General features: G+C 39.9%; 1 long non-coding RNA gene across 2 annotated transcripts in view; it reads left to right on the forward strand.

Annotated features, from left to right (window-relative positions):
* Positions 804–15,849, forward strand: part of LOC110395944 — a 34,248-nt gene continuing 19,202 nt past the window's right edge. For both annotated transcript variants that reach the window (XR_002436697.1, XR_002436696.1), the window contains exons 1-2: positions 804–931; positions 11,687–11,809. This is a non-coding gene — a long non-coding RNA (uncharacterized LOC110395944). The remainder of the gene's footprint in view (positions 932–11,686; positions 11,810–15,849) is intronic.

Genomic DNA, 15,849 nt, shown 5'->3' on the forward strand with positions numbered 1-15,849 from the left:
CGTGACAAGGGGGACAGGCCCGAAAAAAAAAAAAAGAAAACGAGAAAAGAGGAAGGAAAGAAAAAAAAATTGCCGGCGATAAGGGCCAGCCCCCGGGCGGTCCGGCGGCTAAAGCGGCAGAGAAGCCGCGGAGCCGCACCCTGGGAAAACAAAGGGAAGAGGGAAAAAGAAAAAAAAAAAACAGCGGCACCAATCTGATGAGGAACAACCAACTTTACTAAATATATCAAAATGAGGCTAGTATGTTGTAATAGGCAGTTGTGAGGATACGAGATGTAACAAGAAAGGCCCCCTCCCCGAAGGAACAGGGACTAGTTGACCAAAGAATGTACCCGTGACGCAGGAAAAATGGCAAACTAAGATGATCCGATAAGCTACCTTTTGATATGTCAATAGATGGAAAATACTGCTTCATGCTTCACTGCGACATGCCTCAGCAAAAATATCCAATCAGCATTAAGGGAGTAAGCTTCAGATGGCAATAGTGGATAACAAGTATTATAAAAGTAGTGCTACACCTTTGAATAAAAAAAGGCTTTTCTTGCTGCTACTGTGTGTGTGTCTGTGTGTGTGTGTGAGTGTGTCTTCAAGTGGTGCCGAAACCCGGGAACGTGTGTGTGTGCTTTCAAGTGGTGCCAAAACCCGGGAACGAGTGTGTGTGTTTTCAAGTGGTGCCGAAACCCGGGAACGTGTGTGTAACTTCGTGAGTTGAGTGAGTGTGTTTAGACACTTTATTTTTTGGCGTGTATAACCCGAGGTGACGGCGGGGCGCCACTTTATTTTTTCGGCGTGTATAACCCGAGGTGACGGCGGGGCGCCACTTTATTTTTTCGGCGTGTATAACCCGAGGTGACGGCAGGGCGCCACTTTATTTTCAGCGTGTAAAACCCAAGGTGACGGTGGGGCGCTGACCATGGATTCTGTAATTAAGGTATTGTTGCAATTCTGTAAAGATTACTGTGGCAAGAATATGCCTTCCAAGAAAGAGATCACTGCGGTACTCTCTCGCTTAGAAAGGGAAGGAGAAATAGATACTCCAGGGGATGTAATTAATCATCAGAAGTGGGATTCTCTCACATCTGCACTGGCGCGACATACGATGAGCGTTCAGAAGGCGGCAGAATTAAAAACCTGGGGATTGATTTTAGGGGCTTTACGGGCAGCCAGGGAGGAGGGAAAAGCAGCTATTGAGGTGCAAAAATTGTTAGGGCTTGATGAGGGAGCCCGGAGCACCTCTGGTGAGCCTGACAATCCGGGGGGGGGAAAACGGAGGGGAGATCTGGCGGGGGAGATTTCGTTATCAGGTGCTTGACAGAAGAACAGGACGCCGCGCCCACAAAGATCGCACCCTCCGCGCCCCCTGCAAACCCTTTACCGAACAAAGAGCAAGATGGAGGTCCCCGGCATCTGGGACGGGATGAAACCCCACCGCCGTACCCGAGCCGGCAGCCGGATCAACTTACATATCCTTCTCTGAAAAGGGTGGTAGTAAGCCCCACTGGGGTAAAGTGCGGGTGCGGCAAACGAGAATGCCATTGCAATCGAGTAACTGATTGGTCGAGAGTAAGGGAGGAAGTTGAGGATAAGGGTCTGTCGGTGGGGGCATATCCAGTGGTGGTGGGGGATGAAGGCCCGACGTGGGTGCCTCTAGACCCGAAAGGCATTACTCGCTTATTAGAGGCAGTAGAGAAAAAGGGGCTGAGATCACCACTAACGCTGAATGCATTGGAAGCACTGACGGCCCCCGGACCTATACTTCCCTATGATATAGTTAATCTTATGCGAATGGCACTTAAGCCAGTACAATACACTCTCTGGAAGGAAGAGTGGACATCCGAATGTAGAAAGGTGGCAATATTAGCTGAAAGAGACCCGAATCATCCTGTGCATGGCACGGATGTGGCCAGGTTAACAGGAGCGGCTGTAGGGATGGCTAATCCCCATGCCCAAATAACTCATTTGCGACCTGGGGAGCTATTGGCAACTACAGATGCCATGATCGATGCATTTAGGAAGCTGGCACATAATGCTGAACCCCCAACCCCTTGGACAGACATTTGTCAGGGGCCCGCTGAATCATTTCAGGAGTTTGCCGATTGGCTGATAAGAGCAGTAGAAGGATCTGATTTGCCTAAAGCAGTCCATAATCCTGTTATTATGGAGTGCTTGAAACAAAAGTCTCATGAAGATATCAAAGCTTTACTACGCTCAGCCCCTGATAAGCAGAACACTCCAGGAGAGATTATTAGATATGTTCTAGACAAACAAAAGGCAGCCCCTGTCACTACTGAGGGGCTTGCAGCTGCAATCCAGGGAGGTATAGTCTCGGCCATATCGGTGACGGGCCCGCAGGGAACGCCGCAGACAAGGGGCCCATGCTTTGGATGTGGCCAGCTCGGCCACATCAAAGCACAATGTAGAGCCCCAAGGGGGGGTGGCCAGCGTGATAAAGGAGTGACATGTCAATTGTGCGGCTGAAGCGGTCATACCGCCCGACAATGTTATACGTACAAAATGGGCGGAAAGGAAAGGGCTCAAAGGGAGTTGGGAAACGAGAGTGGGGAGGGCCGAGTGGCCCAGGGCTCCTCCCCCTCTCTCCCAACCCGGTCAACCGGACAGACCCCACGCCCAGCCCCATATACACGCCCTCCGTGGCATTAACTCTGAGCACCCAGGACCGCCCACTGGTTAAGATTATGATCTCCTATGTAGGAGATTTTCCTACCAGTTATGCAGGGCCGCGTTCTATTTTAGTTACTGCGCTTATCGATACCAGGGCGGATGTCACTATCATTGCGAGCCAGGAGTGGCCGAAAGAGTGGCCGGTGGGCCCCTCTCAACGAATAGCAGGAGTAGGGGGGGTTAGGGTTAGGTTAGGTTAGTGTTAGTCTCTTTTTAGTTATTCCTAGTTAATGAAAAGGAAGTTTAAAAAAAAAAAAAAAAAAAAAACAACAAGAAAAGACCTCTCAGTGAAACTAGTGGAAATTCTTTCACAGTGGCATGTAAACACATGGTTAAAGATGGCAATGTTAAACCAGCAATCCATTTGATTATTGCAGCTTCACTGGGATGACACTCTCAATAGATGATCCCATCCCTTGACATCCTGCATATATAGTGAGGTAGTTCCAGCTAAGTTTGATGAACTTAATTCTTCAAAATTACGAAATGATTTTTCTTTGATGTAAAATACTCAAAGATGTTCTCCATGTTCTCCAAAACATTTGAATATTCAAAATGAGAACTGATACATCTGTAGAAGACCTAGTGACTGATCCACGGTTGGAAAAAATATTCTCAAATAGCTTTCCATGCTGGTGATGTAAAACAATCTTTTCAAAACAGCTAATTTACCAGTGATTTACTGAGGAAAAATTCTCATTACTAGTTAATTTCAAAACACCTTTTCCCTAGAGACTTACTCACCAAGGATTTCTCCATCCTGAAACTGGTGTCATTTGCCAATAGCATATGAAGGTCAATCCCATTAGAAAGACTTCTGTTTTATTCTGCTAGTTAGAATGATACTCTTTGAGGCTGACAATCAACTAACAATCAGTCTCTGAGACAGTTTTTGACTAATGAAGAGTTTCCTAGATGTCCGGCTTCCCAATTTTAATAAGGCAAGCGGGCACTTTGTTTTTATCCCAGAGACCCATCAAGTCTGGTATGTTAATTAACCTGCTTTGAAGCTATCAGATCTTTGTACTTGGCTAGTACAAAGATTTAAGGTTTCAGAGTTCTCTTTTGGAGAACAGGGAAGAAGGTACAGTAGCCAGTATCTACTGACTGGATGATTTTTCTGTGCACAAAAATGTGTCCATAAAGAAGGTCATTTGCATTCTTGCAGAATCTAAACTTAGATTCAGTGATTAATTCAAAGTGTAATATAGAATCGCACTTAAACTCATCAGACCAATGAAAAGATAGAGATTAAACAATTCCATAAAATCAGTTCAGTTTGTTGCATTTCAATGTGAGACTAAAAGTTGTTTGTGAGCAGCAGAGAACAAGTGTGAACTGAAACTGATGCAAGGGATACTGGACAGATGGATGAAGCACTTAGATATTCATGTCTGAAACAGTTTTGATAAGATACCTCAGATTTTTTTTTGTGTGTCAGAAAGAAAGGAGTAATATAGGGCTACCACCTCCTTCTTTCCCTTATCTTTCTAGACAGAGGTTCCAATTCAGTATTTCCTCAATTCTGCAGAGTTAGACTATAATGTAAGTTTATAAGCAGTGTGAGCAGATGAATAATTATCACTGTATAAACTTGCAAAAGCAATTACAGTTACCATCTATTCCATGTTGTCCATGAATATGTTCTGCTTCTACAGTAAATATGCAGTAACTCCAAAGCCCTATGAGCAGGAATAAGCTGAGCTTTCAGGTGTCACAACTTGTCAGAAGTGCAAGTCAAAACTGTGGAACTGCTTAGAATAAAATAACAGCAGGAAAGTAAAACTTCAGTGAGCCAAGCTGAAGTAAGAAAAACACTTCACCTGCCTTTCTGAGATGTCAGATAAACCAGGCAAGAGCGAGGTGAGAATTGTCTCTGGTGGCTTATTCAGGGCTGAATCTATGTTGGTCTTCTGGCTGGCTGACGCACAAGCCAACATTTGTCTCAGACCTTTGTCCAGTATATGAGCCGCTGTGCAAATGGGTCATTGCATCTTCAGCAGAAGCAAGTAATCCTGTGATAACTCCAAGTAAACAAACACAAAATAATACTATATCTTAGGAATACCTCTAATGTCTGTGTCCCCTTTCAGAACAATTGTAGGGAAGTGCTATTCAGCCATCACTGAATAGCAACAATAACTTAGCAAAACATTGCTTGAAAGCATTGGAACAATGCTACACAAGTCAAAGGAGGTGAAATATCTTTTATAGTTGACATTACTGGTATACTTAAAGGTAATTCACTTCTAACTGTGTTAAAGTTACAAATACCTTGCACTTCTGGTTAAAAATACATTTATCTTGAATGTTGTTGCTCCTAAGCATTCAATAAACTAGTAGTGCACTAAAAGATAATGCTTTCAGCAGTTTGTGTATAGTACAAGGGCTGGTCTGAAAGTAATGCCTCCTATTTTATTATGTTGGCTCACAATGTCAGAAGCAGATGTTGGTGGTAGGGCAGCAGAGGTTGAACCTTCCTGCCAATATTTCCTTACATTTTGTTGCCATGTGACAGATGGCAGCAGAGGGGCAGTTTGACAAGATGGCGTCTGACATGTAACTGCATGTGAAGAAAAGGTGTGGAATTGAATTTCTCCACACAGAAAACATTGTATCCACTAACATTCATTAACTCTTCCTGAATGTTTATGGAGACCAAACCATGGATGTGAGCTCAGCGAACCAGTGGGTGGTATGCTTCAGCAATGGTGACTGCAGGTCACTTATGCTGGTGCAGATTAAGAGTGCAACATGCAGGCTCTTGCTCATCACTGGCAAGAAGGCATAGCTAATGGTGGTGACTATATTCAAAAAGAATGTTTAGTAGCTGAGATTTTTTTCTACTAAATAGTATTATTGTGTTTTTTGTATCTGATTTAATTTCCATGGAAATAAGCAGGAGGCATTGCTTTTGGAGCAACCTATATATTTATTGGAGTACACATGTGGAAAGCAGCTTTTCAGAGGTTAACTTCTTGCATGGAATTTAAGACCACAGGATTATCTACTCGGAAATATCAAGAGTTAAGTAACTAAGAGCTAATACATGAGCTCTGTATGTTCACTGCCCAAGCAGTTTGGCTAGACTAAGGACTAGATTTAAAAAGTGGGCAGATACTGGACACCTATCAACAGCATGAAGTTTAACAAAGGAAAATGCATGGTGCTGCACCTAGGACAAAGCAATGGTGGACTCAAGCACAGATGTGAGACAAGTGGCTGGAGAGCCACTCAGTAGAAAGGGACCTGGAGGTGTTGGTGACGGTAGACTTGTCATGAGCCAGCAGGATGCCCAGGCAGCCAAGAGGGCAAAATGTATTTTGGGGTCCATCAAGAGCTGTACAGCCAGCCAGTCAAAAGAAGTGATCACCCCGTTGTATTTAGCATTGGTATGGCTTCACCTTGAATACTGTCTGTGGTTCTGGGCTGTCAAACACTGGAATATGCTTCCTAGCAAGGTGTTCGATGCCCCATGCCTGACGGTGCCCAAAGGCATTTGGACAGTGTCCTCAGTAATATGTTCTAACATTTGGTTAGGCTTCAAGTGTTCCAGAAGTTGCACTAGATGACCTTTGAAGGTCCCTTCCAACTGAACTATTCCATTGCATTAAAATCCCTTCATCACAGGATAACTTCAACCAGCTCATTCCAATAGAGGAGCCTGTGGGTAGCTCCTACTCACTACCTGAGTAGTAATGGAGAAACAACCTGCATGATCTGAAAACACACTCACTCATTCCCAGGTTTTGGCACCACTTGAAAACACACTCATTCATTCCCGGGTTTCGGCACCACTTGAAAACACACTCACTCGTTCCCGGGTTTCGGCACCACTTGAAAACACACTCACACACACACAATATCAGGAAGAAAAGCTTTTTTTATTCAAAGGTGTAGCACTCCTTTTATGATACTTGCTATCTACTATTGCCATCTAAAGCTTACTCCCTTAATGCTGATTGGATATTTTTGCTGAGGCATGTAGCAGTGAAGCATGAAGCAGTATTTTCCATCTATTGACATATCAAAAGGTAGCTTATCGGATCATCTTAGTTTGCCATTTTTCCTGCGTCACGGGTACATTCTTTGGTCAACTAGTCCTTGTTCCTTCGGGGAGGGGCCTTTCTCATTACATCTCGTATCCTCGCAACCGCCTATTACAACAGTGATCTAAGCTGTATCTAAAAGTGCAGCAAGAAGTTCTCATGTAAACATCCTGTATGAATGCTTCTAATGAAGTTAATAATTAACTTGAATGACCAAAAGGGAAAGCTTCTCCCCACGGCCAGGATCTGCTCTGGGAAAAGGCATCTGGGCTCCTTCCACAGCTGCATAAATGTGAGGTGTTCAGAATCTGAAGACTTACTATATTTGTTTTCTTATTCTGTCTTATTAAAACAGTTGTCTAATTAAGCCATTTGTTTCCAAGCCTTCCCAACAGCTCCCAGATGGAACCCTGCACTATCTCTGTCTCTCTTTCTCCTCACCTCACACCCCACCCTGCAATGATGCAGAACAGAAGCATTCTATTTAGTTCGAGGAAAGAGATGGTCACTTACAAGGTCAATTGCTGGAATTTATCTTTTGCTGGTTTTTTTCTCTTTCTTACTGGATGGCTCTACCAGTGGTTTCTGGGTGTGCTCTTCTCTCAGAGGATCAAAGTACTAATCCACAACCAGGTGCTCAAATCCTTTCCAATGACAGGGAACTGAATAAGATGAATCACTTCCAGATGACCCCTGCTTTTGTGCCTTCTCTTGTCATGGAGAAGTGTTTCAAGAGCCAATCATCTGTGCAAACTGGTACCCAAGACACTACTTCATTTCAAAGCATCCTACAACAGTCATTGCTGTCTTCTTTCCAGACTTTAGCTGTTGCCAGAGACTACTGTCTCAGGTAGAGGTAAAAATGAAAAGAAACTGAACCAGAAAAAAATCTCTACTTTGCATGTCCACATTTATAGAAGATGAAAAGTGGTATGTCAGGACTCTCGGCATACAGGATGTGTGAGAAAGAGTCACAGACTTTATTCCAGGAGAGAACAACAGTAATTCTGGCCCTCTAAAAGGCAGTATGAAGAGCTCCATACTCCCCTGGAAGGAATTAAAGAAGAGAAAGAAGTAAGAAATCAGAAAGAAAGTAAAGAGATCGTAAAAGGGGATGGAAAGTTGTTTTAATGTTTTTCTTTTTTTTGCTCTACCTGGATCTGTAATTAAACTCTTATTTCATTGAAATTAAATTGAGTTATTTTTCCCAAATTGAATCTGTTCTGCCCATAACACTAACTGGTAGGCTATCTCCCTGTCTGTGCCTTAATCCACAACCTTTCTCATGCCTGTTCACCCTATTTTCTGTCCCCATCTTGTGGAGAGTGTCAAAGCAAGCAGATGGGTGGGAGTTTAGCTGTTAGCCAAGACTAGTCCACCACAAATGGCAAAGTCTCAGCCATGATACACTTCAAGACATGTTCCTAACACAGGCTGATAAGAAATTGTGTGAATGCACATAGTGGGGCATTGACACAAAACATAAGTCAATACAACATTTATTCAGTTCTGACTCTCTTTTTGTACAAAGGTTGAAAGAAGTCACACTGTTTTTCAATAAGTCACACCAGTTTTTCAAGCCATTATACACATTAATCCCAAACTACATTCTGATATCAATGTTCTTCCCCTATATATATATCACACAGACACAGGCTCTCCTTGTATTTACGAAACTTCTTCACCTAATTCCCCTTTGCCAGGACTGCATACTCTGTACCAACATTCTGTCCTACTTACCTGCTCTTTTATGAATAGATTGAGATCAACTGTTGATCACAAGATCTAGGAAGTCTTCTAAGTGTATTGCTTTAGTAAAACATTTATATAATATGAATGATAAACTGCATTTAGCAAGATGTTCATTGTATCAGTTTTTTTTCTAACATTTTCTCCTTATAAGAAGGACTGTTTGTTTTTGTTTACTGTTGTCGGTGGTGGTGGTTTTTTTTTCTGTACGTTTTGTGTCTATCTTAATGGACTGATCAAAAAATCATACTAAGAGATTTTATACAAGTTACAGTGCTGCCTCCCAGATTAGCAGGACTAGTTTCAAGAGTACAAGGTGTTCCATGCTTGTATATTTAATTCTAAAAATAGGAGAGTTCTGTTTCTACAGATTCAGTTTTCTCATCCCTGACTCACACTTAGCTGTACTCAAGATCTCTTTCTTTATGTCTTCTTGCTAAGAAATTAGGTCTGTGAGTGTCTGAGAGAAAGGATAAGAGAGTTTTAAAGTAGTTGATACTTGCCAAGTCCTAGGCATAAATTAAACACTGTAATTTCAGAAAGAACTAGAGTTCGATTGGAAGAAAAAATATTAGCACTATCAAACTTGTGTTGATATGCAGCCACATAAATTCTAATGGAGAAATGAATAACAGTTTAAGCTATCATCTAAGGTATTCTAGTTGGTTTCATAGTCATTTTAGAGAAAAAATTATCTTCAGGAAGCACAGGGTATTCTAAATTTGCAACATGTAATGGGAGAAGCAGATTTCAGTAAATAAGATCATTTATAAGTGATAATAACTTTAAAATCTGGTTCCTTGGAAAGTATGAAATGTTTCTGCTTCTTGTTTGATAAATTTTACAGCAGTTAAATTACTCTGCAAATTTATATGCAGGAACTGCAGTCGCTAATTGGAAGCCGAAAACATCAGACACTCCGCTAGCAGTAGCCTATTTCTGTACTGAGTAATAGGATTATTGAAAACTCTGTCCTTACGTATTGTATTCAAGGAGAAAAGCAATGAAAAATTCAAAGGCTTAATCTAGTCACAGTTAGAAATATGTTGCAGCTCTTGGACTATTCTATGTAGATCAGTAAAATGAGCTATTGATATGTGAGTAACAAACAGGGCATAAAGAAAAAAAAATGAAATGAGGCTAGCCTTTAATTCATCTCACTGCACAGCAGGTGCATTTTATTCCGCATATATACATTTTGGTTCATAAAATCCAACAGTAAAAAGTGTATATAAAACATATATAGCATGTTCAATTCAAGTCAGTAGAATAGACTTCTTAATGGAGAGGTACTAATGTGAGCTATTTGCTTCACAGATGTTCCCAAAATAAAATATTTCATCAATTGCTTCTAGCTAGATTTGCAAGTTGAGCAAACATAATAGACTCTTAAAGGTCAGCATATTGGTTGATATAAACTTGACCAGTTCACTTGCTAAAAAGATGCTTTACTCTAAGTTTCATCAAACTAAAGTATCACTTTCTGTAAGAGATTCTAGGAGGTCATCTATCCCACAATTTTAATTCACGTACATTTACAAAATAGGCTATTTGGGCAATAGCTTTATTCTTATCCACTCCTAACAAAAAAGTATGAAGACTTGCTCACTTATATGCAAGAAAGAGCATTCTTTAGTACATATGTAAAATTTCCCTCTGCTCACCCTTTAAAGGGTTTGAAGACTCACTGACTTTAATAAATACTTAGTCTTCAGATTTTTTTTCTGGGTAGCAAACAGCTACTCAGCTCAACTGCAGATAGTAAGACTCACTTATTTAAAGATTGCTTAGCTTTTCTTTTTCTTCTTTCTGCATTTCACACCTATGATATCGCAAAGGATAATTGTGCCTATGAACAGTTAAATAGATACTGAAATTGATCTAATTTTCTTTCATGTGGAATTTTTTTTTCATTTCATGTTATTTCATTTTCAGAATTACTCTAAATCAAGATTAATATTTAAATATTTTTGTTCTTTTCAAATGCACACCAAGACTTAAATGCTATATAAATAAGAAACAATCCCAGTTCACAGTTCACTTTCATAGGGACTGACTTCCTACTTTAGTAGTTGTAAATCATGACCCAAAGTTATGGAATGTTAATTATAGGTACCCCACAGCACATCACAATGTGGCAACATGACGTTATTTTTTTTCCTCAATCAAAATCCATTCTCCTTTTCTTTTTTTTCCAGTCTTACTGCTTAAATATAAATATGTGTTGGTGTTCTCCTTTAGAAAACAGATGGTTTCCAACAAGATGATTTTAGAATGCTAATTTTGTTCAGCTTTTTTCCAGCAAAGTATCCCGCAATCCTTTCTGTGTTTGTAACATCAAATCACAATACTAAAGAATTCTTGAAAAAGAGAGAAATTCTTCAAGGAGCATAGAGACTTTAATCTTAAAACCTGATATGAAAAAAACAACAACAGGAACAAAAACTTCTTCATGATTTAAATTGTAACTTTTATTTCTGATTGATTTATAAAATATAACTTTAGCCAGCATTCCTATCTGAAGATGATTTTAAACTGAACATTTTAATAAAGAACAAAATCAGCATTTAACAAACAAGATTCAAACATGATTTTTTTTAGACAGAAGAGAAGATTGCTAGAATAAAATACAGAAAAGGATTGGTGGTTCTTTGGAGGACCTGTTACCTCGTACATTAATAACAAAACAGATATACTGGCATAAGTTTCAGGCCAAGAAGGCCAACAAGATATCAAGATTAGCTGTTTTACAAAACATATTTGAGTGAGATTCTGCATAAGTGAATTAACAACACTTTACATTCATTAACAGTGAATAGAAGATATTTAAAAGTTGAAATAATTATTTCTAATAAGAAAGCAAACTCAACCTATTTTAGGTGTAAAGTGTTTCTGAAATAGATACATATCATTGAGATTAATTACCAGCTTTTGTCATTATGAAAGTTGGCCTTTGTTTAGTCATAACTCCAGAGAAATTTAAATTTCATCCGGGTGGGCTATGATAAAATCAAATTGTTCTAGAGGCTCCTGAGTCTCCTCTTTCACCATCCAACTTCCTAAAGGGAATATATTTGCTGAAAGCCTAGATTTTTCTGGGTGCTAGATGACTTCCATCTTTAGAAAAAAGTGGTAGGTGGAAATGCCTGACCGCAGATTGTCTTTTCTTTGCTTCCCTGGTTTATACGTGTACCTCTTTTTCACAGGTGATCCGGCACGTATACTCTTCTGAATAAGAGTTCAACAAGCCACAGTACATCATTTGGTCTCAATGAAACAACCAAAGCCTGTCCATTACCCACAAGGAATGCAGCACTGAGACAACACAGGTAAAGTTCAGCTTTGCCTGTTCAGGTTCTGGCATTATTATCGATTCTGTGATTATCCCTGGTTATCATGCGTAACTTCCCTCATCAGTGCAACTACTGCATAGGGTAGTTATGTTACAGACTGCCTTTGTAATTGTCGAGGACATTTACTTGCTGTAGGCCAAACAAGAAGCTGAATTTCTATGTCAAGTCTTGCAATTAATTACATCGTCTCGCGTGGTTTCTTTAATGATAAACAGTAAGGGTAAACCCTGATTTAACACCTTCTGGTTGTAAATAAGTGCTTCTGTTGGCTTTCTGGAACCTTAAATCATATGAATAGCTATAGAAATTATTAGCACTATTTTATGGTTGGAGGAGATGCAATTTACTCTTTTGCCATTTTAGCAACATTTATCATCTTCAAATTGGACGTGCTTATTCAAATAGCATATGAAAAGAAAAACTGGAAAGATTAGTTATTAAAATAAGAAAGATGATCTCTATTTTCAGGAGAAACAATATCAACATATTTATGAAGAACAGGGAAAATTTAATTAAAACTAAAAAGTTGGATAGAAAATTGAATGATTTTTTTTCTTAGCATACAGTGAAGCTGACAAGTCAAATGCAGGATTCATTCTAAGTTTAAATAAATAAATAGACATACCAGTATCTCTGTTTGGTATGAAACTTGGTGGTACAGCAGGGTTGAAAAGGTCTTCCTAATATAGCAGCCAATAATACAGTTGACAACAAGTGAGACGAATGAGCAGACCCCTTTTGCTGCATCATATGCTTGAACACTGAACAGGATATTACTACAACAAAAGATTTACCATAGAGGAAACATCTATAAGTACTCCTTTATTTTTTTTTCCAGGTAGTGCTCATGATCTTAAACTAGTCATCTCCCTCATCCCCTTATTCATTGATAAAGAGATTTAAAGGGGTGATTCATTCCATAGTTTAATTAGAGATCTATCTTAAAATGGGATTAACTTCTTTTTCAAAATGCTTGTTGCTCCTACAGACACCAGTGGTTATGTTTATGCATCTACTGACTTCTGAGGAGAACATCAGTGATAGAGCTGGGCATATTTTCTACATATTCCTCTCAAATGAATGTCTCACATTCTATTTTGATGTAAATATGAAAAACTGCTAATATCATTGCCTTTTCTCTTTTGTACCTGACAAACCTTGAAGATCCATGATGTCATGGTTCAAGAGGCAGTGCTAGAATCCTGGGTGGGCATGTACAATCAACTAACTTTTACTGATGCTTATTAATGTGGTTAATTAACTTTTATGAAGGCATGCCATGTGAGTGAGGATGAATGGCATTAAGCTCAGAAAATGTGAAATAACTCTACTGCCTACTGACTGATTATCTGGTTGTTACCTTTTTACAAAATGCTTACTGTTCTGGTTTACACTAATGGAATGTAATAAATTTTCACCACCTTCGATTGCCAGTACAGAATTATAAAGGAGACAATTTAGGGTCTACTCTCTTCTAGGTAGTTGTTTGAGGCCAAAAGATAAGGAAATTAGAAGAAAATTTGGTAAGAAAAATCAAGATGTGAATGCATAGAGTCCTTGGACTCAAAGTATTTTTATTCAAATTGTGTATGTATATATCTATCATGTATGTATATGCATGTTAATCCCAGGTATTTATACAGACTGGGGGAAGATATCCTTGAGAGCAGCCCTGCAAAGGACTTGGGGGTCCTGGTAGACAAGAAACGACATGAGCCAGCAGTGTGCGCTCGCAGCCCGGAAGGCCAGCTATGTTCTGGGCTGCATTAAAAGAGGAGTGGTCAGCAGGGAGAGGGAGGTGGTGGTCCCCCTCTACTCGGCTCTTGTGAGGCCCCATCTGGAGTACTGTGTCCAGGCCTGGGGCCCCCAGTACAAGAAAGATGTGGAGCTCTTAGAACAGGTCCAGAGGAGGGCCACCAAGATGATCAGAGGGCTGGAGCACCTCTCCTATGAAGAAAGGTTGAGGGAACTGGGCTTGTTTAGTTTGGAGAAGAGAAGGCTCCAGGGAGACCTCATTGTGGCCTTCCAATACTTGAAGGGAGCATATAAACAGGAGGGGGAACGACTGTTTACATGGGTGGATAGTGATAGAACACAGGGGAATGGTTTTAAACTGAGACAGGGGAGATGTAGGTTAGATATTCGGAGGATGTTTTTCACTCAGAGAGTGGTGACGCACTGGAACGAGTTGCCAAAGGAGGTTGTGGATGCCCCATCCCTGGAGGCATTCAAGGCCAGGCTGGATGTGGTTCTGGGCAGCCTGGTCTGGTGGATGGCGACCCTGCACACAGCAGGGGGGTTGAGACTAGATGATCATTATGGTCCTTTTCAACGCAGGCCATTCTATCATGACAGACATATCTAGATAGTATTATTCTACCTGTCCTCCATGCAGGAATTCTTTGGTTTTCAGCAATGTTGAACATGATGCTAGTTGTTTCCTGCACTGTTTTATTCACCAATCTAAACTCAAATTATGAATTCTTTTGAGAGTGAATTATCTCGTTATTACACGTTATCACATTTGATACAATGGATCCTTGAACTTCAGATCACATTCCTAGGCAATCCTTGAAAACTGAATGCTCTTAATGAATCTCTGAATTCCATTAGAAGTATAATTGTCTGTAAAGTCAAATAATTTTGCAGTTTTTCTCTGGATGAATTAAGCAGAATTCATGTTGTTCTCAAAATATGCTAACGAATAAGCAAACATGCTGATAACTTGGAAATGATTAAGAGGTACAAATGCTGAAATGATACTCTATACTCATCAACAGAAATCTTAGAATCTATTTAACTTCTGAGCGGATTGCTCTACTGCTCTCTGAGTGATCTCTCAACCTAACCCAGCCACGCCCCCTGCTGTACTATCACCTTTGAACCATTGCAAGGCAGCATTAGGCAGTCCTGGGAAGGGATATGAGCCTGAGTAATGTCTGCAGAGTGAAGCAATAACTGGTGAAATAGGCAGGGTATTGTGATTAAAATATTGCTAAGGTCTAGAAACAGTGAAGGGACACCTACTAGACAAGGTTCCGTCCAGTCTGACCTTGAACACCTCCAGGGATGGGGCATCCACAGTTTCCCAGGGAAAACTTTTCCAGTGTCTCACTACCCTCATAGCAGGAAAACCACAAAAATTAAATAAGAGCACAAATACAAAAAATGCAATAACATGATACTGTTAATCCAGGTGCACAGGCAGGTGTCCTATTTTATTGCACAGAATCAGGAGTCCAAATGTTTGCAAAACTTGAGTATGTGTGTTAAAGTAGAATTCTGAGATTAATAATATATCATTTTTTAATAGAAATTACGTTCCAACCATCTATTGGAATGCCAGGCACTATGCAAGAGACACTTCTTGTCACTACTGCAGGCAAAAAAAGAATGTGTGTTTACTGGCTGTTAAATTGCAGCGCAAATAGTTATGCTAAAACTCAGCAAAATTTATTCTAAAATCACCTGCCTAAACCAAGACACAAGTATGTAACCAGGTCAATTCAAATATTCATCTTCTGCCTCAGCTGATGAAGATGAGATTGCAAGAAGAACCTTCACTGAAGGAAATAACCTGATGCATCATTGAACCAGTGTACTGAAAATCTGTACATGGTTTAACAGAATTCTCAGTCATTTTATTCAGAGTTGCATGCTTCGATTTCATTTAAAGTATGTGTTACCACAATTCACTGCAGAGATGTGTATTATGGTCATGTGATTATTTCTTTCATTGCACATTTTCTACATCACATATTCAAAACTTTGATTATTTGAGATAGGAAGGAAAAGACAAGTTTTTTGTGTCGTTGTACAGGAAATACTTGAAAGAAATTTTTGTTGCACTAATTCATGGTTATTTAAGGATAACATCTACTGTATACTTATTTCTGGGAATTTGTAAATTATCATAGCAATTTTCCACATGATACTGTACATAAAATATTTCTTGAATTTCTGAAATAGAACTTACTGTTACATTTATCATAGCCAAACTTGTCTGAATTTTAACA

Source organism: Numida meleagris, chromosome 3 (genome assembly GCF_002078875.1).
Source record: "Numida meleagris isolate 19003 breed g44 Domestic line chromosome 3, NumMel1.0, whole genome shotgun sequence".
Classification (NCBI taxonomy): domain Eukaryota; kingdom Metazoa; phylum Chordata; class Aves; order Galliformes; family Numididae; genus Numida; species Numida meleagris.